The 7,064-nt window shown below is 38.4% G+C and overlaps 1 pseudogene; it reads left to right on the top strand.

Moving 5' to 3' along the window:
- The first annotated feature begins 308 nt into the window (after nt 1-308).
- LOC110775061 (dnaJ protein ERDJ3A-like) lies at nt 309-3,850 on the top strand (annotated as a pseudogene).
- The last annotated feature ends 3,214 nt before the right edge of the window (nt 3,851-7,064 follow it).

Genomic DNA, 7,064 nt, shown 5'->3' with positions numbered 1-7,064 from the left:
CCGCACGGAGTTGCTCCAACCGCCTAGTAAGGATAATGGTATCGTCATCATCCCAGTGGGGAGACACGAATTAGGTGTCTACAAATATATTTTTACGTCTATTTCTGTGGTAATTAGTTGAATCGAGGGTTATAGAAATTGTGTTTGACAACCCTTTTTTGAGTTGGTTGTTTGATCAAAGCAAAAATCTAGGAAAATTTCCAAAATTATTAGAATGTCATACTCTCAATCAAAACACTAAATTATACTCCCATTTTGCTGTTTTTGCTTTACTAAATGTGATAAATCCTGTCAATCTTGTTAATCATATGCGTGTGTTCTTTTATTGGGGTTGTAACAATTTCTATGTAAAGGTCTTACGTAACGGGGTGTGGAATGAAGAAGATGCAGCAGTGTTGGTTCCTGGTGACATTATTAATATCAAATTAGGGGACATAGTTCTAGCAGATGCTCGTCTAATGGACGAGGATCCTCTAAAGATCGATCAGGTTAGCTTATTAACAATATATCCCCCTGCCATGATGAAGTTTCAGTTAACTTAACTTTCTCATCTGTTTCTTTTGCACTAATTGTCTCTAAACATGCTGCTTGCATCCTTTTTTTGCATATGATGTCAATATGAGAGAAGTTAATTAACTTCTGCAGTTGTTTAATTCAGAGAAATTCTTGCAGAGTATTCAGGCGATGTACTTGGAGTATTATCTACGATTCTATATGGGCGTAGTGGTCATTTTCAGAAGAAGGTAGCTCTAAGCCTCCAAACTTCTAACTGTATTTTGTCATCTTTATTAACATGTGTTGTTTTCTTTAAGGAAGTCAATTGGTAATATCCTCCTATTTTACTGACATGTTGACATCGTTATAAAATTCTTCTTTTTAATATGAATTTTAGATCAGTGGCCCAGAGGCTTTAAAACTTGGAGCCACAAACGTTTTGTTGGAACTCTTGCATGCCTTATTGTAGCTTGTAGGCATAGAGCAGACTTAATAAGCCAATGCTGAATAGGTGGCTTTTGATATGTGCTCAATAGAATAAGAGTATAAACGAGACTAGGGAATCATATATTCCGAAGTCATGTGTTGAGGCTGATGTAGGTGTTGAATTCTTCTGTATGTGTTATTTTCCTTTTTTCGGTATTCAGCCTTCCATGCTAAATATTTTTATTATATATGATCTGTTTTTGGTTTTTTACGAGCTGTGTGCATATGCCTGCCATAATTTGACTACTACTACACAACTTACATCCCCTCTCTTTAATTCTGAGGTACACCCCGGGGAAGAAAGATGGGGGGTGAGTATCTTCTCCTTTGTCTTCTAAGGAGGTTATTGTGAAATTTACTGATGCATCTCTGTTCACGGTGTCTATTTTGTGCAGTTGTTTGAAATTTTATCTGATGAGAAAAACAGAAAAAACTATGACTTATATGGTGACGAAAAAGGTGGCCCATCCTTTAATACGTTTGTACAGGAGATTATGGTGGATACTCCCACTTCACAAGCGGTGGATCAGGAGGTGAGTGGAAGAATATGGGTGGGGGTGGTCGGTCTTTCTCCTTTTCTTTGGGTGGATCTGGCGTTGGAAACCCATTTTCTTCTGGCCTCAATGATATGTTTTCAAACTTATTTAGTGGTGGCATGGGTGGTGGCTCTGGCTTTGGCGGTTCTGGTAGATCATCTGGATTTACATTTGGTGGGTCAGCTGGGTCACAATCTGGGTTTAAGGGGCCCCCAAGATTCTTCGTGCTGTAAGTTCACAAATATTTGAAACAGAAATAAATGGCAAGGGAATTACTTGGCTTCTGCTATCTTATACGCCCTCAACAATGTTGATCCAGCAGTATGAGTTATTCTTAGAGGAGATTGGTAACTCGTTGAAGGGAGATATGAAAGTACAACTTCTATCCTTGATTCCTTTCTTCTAGAAACCAGTAGTTTCTCATAACAGTATAATGATGATGCTCTTATCTCTTTTTGCAGGCTGGTAAAATAAATTGTGAGAGTGAATATTCTTTCTGTAAGAATTATGGTATATATCCTCGTAGAACACCCAGATTATTTTGTTACTCCTACATAACAAGTGAGAGTGGTTCCTTTGTCAATAATGATGACGAGTGGGATGTGAAAATCTTGAAAAGATTTAATTAGGAACGTTGGTCTAGGTTTTCGAGACGTGTTAGCCTGAATAACTTTCAACCTTCATCTGGGGCCGGGGAAGGATTACCCCGAGTTATGCTTCTCTCGACCAAAAAAGATACACCAGTGATTTGGAGTACTCTCAGTGGCTTGTATCCCAAGCTATTTATCTTCTATAACTCACATGTATTATATGTTTGTTCTGCATTGCTTGCACTCTGCACTCTGTACTCTTCCCCCTTCTCCCCACCTCCCTCCCACCCTCGAACAATAAGAAGGATAAGAAAAACAGGTAGTCAACAAATTCTTTTAAAAAACATTGTTTCTACAAACTTTGAGAAACGGGGGAAGATATCACCTATTTAGTTTTGAACTTGACGCATGATAATCCAATATTCCCCTTGCAAAGATTCAGTTTTAGGTGTCTCATTTTATGCAGCTTTTATGGATATGTACTGGCGAACCGTGGAATTTGACCTGCTAATGTACTCAATGAGACAATATTGTTGCAATATATTGATGTACACTTGTACCTCTGAATATCTTTAGACACGATGAGGGGAGCACAAGTTAAAACTGTAGTTTTCTTGTTTGATTGATTTTGCAGGTTGGTGATGTTTCTGCTCCAGAGGTAAAAAGTTTAGGGGTTAATGCACTTCCGACTATGGTGGGATGGTTGTCAAATGGAGAACAACAAATACTGAAAGCGGGAATATCTGTGAGAGATCTAGAGTCCGTTGTTCAGGAAATTGGTATCTTACTTAACAGTTTTGAAAATAGAGAATAAGATTGTGTTTCAAGTACCAAAAACCCTGATTGTGAATCCTCTTGACAGCATCAAACTTTCATGATCTTTGCGGAGAATAAACTCATGTTTTCTTAGTTAGTGGTTTCAGATCATCAAAAGCAAGAGACAAACTTGAATAAATTCTATGAATGGTAAGTGGGAATATTAATTTGTAAATTTGTATACGACCAATTAAATCAAACGCCTATTTACTCTTATTGAAACTACAAGAAGTCATATTAGTCATTCTCACGAATATGAAGAGTCTGTTGAATTTAGTTAAATTGCATTAGTTTTGTTAGTTAAATTGCATTAGCTTTGTGATGTGGCATTTAATTTGATATTGCATTGGTACTGTGAATTGGGTACTGCCAAATGGCCCAAATATGTTATATCTTGGATTGAAAAGAATGCTACAAGTTGGTAATGATTGGGTGGTGTCATCACGGTGGAGAAAGACCGACCACCCCCCATCCAAACTAAGGAGTAGCTGTATTTTTGAAGCTAATAAATCAATGTGTATGATTGTAGAGAAATAAGTTACGTAGAAATTTGTCACGAGCTGTACAAAAATAATTTACGTAGAATGTGTTTGACTCTTACTTGACGTTGTAGGGAAGTAGTCACATTTCCTGGATTGGCGGATTGTATATCTCGCAGCATCAAATGAGTGAGTCCTCGGAAATTACTGAGAAATCTTGGACAACAGCTTATTATTGCGTAAGATGATTAATGCGGCTTCATTTTCGAGGAATAGTCGTTTGAGAGAGTGAGCTTTGGATGGGAGGATATGCATAGAGACCAATATGTTTGGTGGCTGAATGGAGACTCTTGATTTCTTTTGTTCTGTTTTGCAGCCAGCAACTGGGCATTGCGGTGATCAGATATCCTGTCATAATGGTAGTAGAGAATGTGGCTTAGAGGCATAAGAGCTGCGTAGGAGAGCCCGCAATATGTCAATTTTCCAATCAATGGATATCATTGGGAGGTACTGTCTATTCCTAGCATGATCATTGTCTTAGGTTATGATACATATGACAAAACATAAATCATGCGGAAAAATCATAAAGCCAGGAAACATATTATTTACACATAATCATTTAGCATAATTTAGATGCATACACTTTGTAGCGTGCCCTCCCTAGCTGCGCCCGAACCGAACAAGAACAAGTCTTTAGGACTCCAAGTGTCGTCCCTCCGTAGATAGTCCAAAGCACGTCCGGATCCGCCTTAAGCTTGACCAACTAGAATCGCCCTTAAGGTTACTAGGATTTTCGGCTAATAGGTTGCAAGTGTTTGGCTGATTTTTGCTTCAAAATCTTACCTTTAGAATACTTCAATTGTCGTCTCTTAAATATGTGACCCTAGGCCTATATTTATAGAGTTTATGGAAAGGAATTATAATCCTACTAGGATATGGATTTATTAATTAGAATCCTATTTGAACTCTAAGTAATAAATTTAATCTATTAGGATTAGGATTTAATCATTGCACGAATTCCGATAGGATTAGGATTCGTTACAAACACGAGTGTCGCACGACCACGAGGGAAGCACGCACTGCGCAGGCCTTGCGGCCCACACGCATGAGCGCTGCGTCGCAGCCCACGAGCACGCTCAGCGCGCGCGCCAACAGCCTTGTTGGGCCTGGCCTTGCGCTGGGCCTGGAGAGGCTTGTGGCCTTCGTGTTGGGCGCTCGGCTTGCTGGGCGTGGGCCTGGCTTCGTGCTGGGCCTTTGTCTAGCAAGCCTCGTCCGATGCTAATTCGTACGATGCGCTTCCGATTAAATTCCCTGTTCCGGAATTCATTTCCGATACGAACAATATTTAATATTTCCGATTCCGGAATTAATTTCCGTTTCGAACAAATATTTAATATTTCCGTTTCCGGAATTATTTTCTGATTCCGATAATATTTCCGATTCTGACAATATTTCCGTTTCCGGCAATATTTCCGATTCCGGCAATATTTCCATTTCCGATAATATTTTCCGATACGTACCATGTTTCCATTTCCGGCAACATCTACCACTTGGATAATATTTATATTTCCGATACGATCCATATTTCCGTTTCCGGCAATATCATCGTTTCCGGAGTATTCATTTCTTGCTTGTGACGATCTCAGCTCCCACTGAAACCAAGATCCGTCGATTCCGAATATCCATAGATGGAGTATTTAATGCCATTAAATACTTGATCCGTTTACGTACTATTTGTGTGACCCTACGGGTTCAGTCAAGAGTAAGCTGTGGATTAATATCATTAATTCCACTTGAACTGAAGCGCCCTCTAGCCAGGCATTCAGCTCACTTGATCTCACTGAATTATTAACTTGTTAATTAATACTGAACCGCATTTATTAGACTTAACATTAAATGCATACTTGGACCAAGGGCATTATTTCCTTCAGTCTCCCACTTATCCTTAGGGACAAGTGTGCATTTCCTAATTCCTTCGTCGCTCGATGCTTGCTCTTGAACATAAGGTAAGAGTTGTCATCCTTATCATGTCCAGAGGTGTTTCTCGGTTTCAGAGTTCAACTGATCAAATAAACAAGTAATCATAGCCTATGATTCATCCGAGCACGGCCATCCATTTTACAGTTTCTAGCTCTCCGAGTGGCCTTGTACAACTTTTAAGCATCTCATCCTGATTTATGGGAGGACAATCCCAATCTTGCGATCTTGAGATTAGACTTCGTTTGATAGGTGATTACCTGAGCGTTGCCTTTACAGCCTCCTTTTACGGTGCGACGGTTGGTCAACGTCAAAGCAACCAGTTCTCAAACAAGTAATCTCAAATCACTCAGGTATTGAGGATTTAGTGTCTAATAATTTTAATGAAATTTACTTATGACAGATTTTCATCTCATACAGTAAAGTTTCATAGGTCTGTCCGATACTAGTCTTCCCAAAGTAAGTATCTATGCAAATGATTACGACATTGCCATGTCCACATAGTTCAAGAAACAGAACTACTAGTCATCTTACATTCTAGTCGTCTAACGTTTTCTATGCGTCCATCTTTATAGAAAACTCCGACCAGGGACCATTTTCAACTTTTGACATTCAAGTTCACTTGATAGACATTTCTTAGTCACAGGACTGGTCCTGACAGTCTATCTTGAATATATCGTCAAATTGAAGGGACTCATCATTTAATACTAAACCAAGATTAAATGGAATATGAAAATACATTTCATATGTGATAAATGTTCAACCCTAATGTTTTACAACCATGGGCCTCAAACCCATCTTTAAAACAGTTCATGGAATTCAAAGCTATGCTTGATTTCCAGTGCTACAATGTGAGTGTTGCTTCTCACTTGTTGCATAGGTTTAGTTATCATGCTTTTCCAATCTTAATATCCTTTTCAACGAATGTTCTTCGAGATATGATGATAAGATCTTTTTGAGTTTATTATGTGATCTAGTCTTTCTTACTTTGATAGTGGTTCTATGCATTTTGCAATGAAGAACCATCAAGTTAGCAGACGTTTATCTTGCTTCAAGAGTGGTTCTACGCATTTTTCAATGAAGAACCATCAAGCCAGCAGATAGGTGATCTACCCAAGTTCAGTGAAGAACTTTAAACAACCCTGTTTTATTGCTTCTTAGGCTATAATTACTTTTACTTTAACTGTATAGGTTGTTAGTGATGCTTTGTTTGGATTTACCTATCCAAGCAGTTCATAGATATGTGGAAGACTCTCCAACTATATCTTAGAACATAGAAACTATTATTTTAATTTCCCACGCAACAACTCATGGTCTTCAATCCATGTTGCCATTTCAAAACACGATGCTCTATAGCTCGTCCTTGCCAATGGTTAACTCCAAAGGGATCTTGCTTTGATCCTTTACCAGTGTTTATGCGTGTAGCATCAATATTTAGCATATCTTTATTTCCTTGAATCAAGAACTATTCCTATGTACCTTTTCAAGTACCATAAGTATTCTTGATCTCAATCTAGTTGATCTTCACTTAGATCAATAGAGATTGGTATATGTTCGTCATGCTTAAAGTCATACGATACGTTTTTGGCGATCCTCATATTATATCATACAGGATAAATTCTTTTGCAGAATAATTCCCAATTGAATTCTATTCATGTAACTTTAGCTCATTCTAGTTTTAGTAG

This window comes from Spinacia oleracea, chromosome 4, assembly GCF_020520425.1.
Source record: "Spinacia oleracea cultivar Varoflay chromosome 4, BTI_SOV_V1, whole genome shotgun sequence".
NCBI lineage: Eukaryota > Viridiplantae > Streptophyta > Magnoliopsida > Caryophyllales > Amaranthaceae > Spinacia > Spinacia oleracea.
Note: the sequence above shows the minus strand (reverse complement) of the source record. Positions and strands in the feature narration are given on the sequence as shown.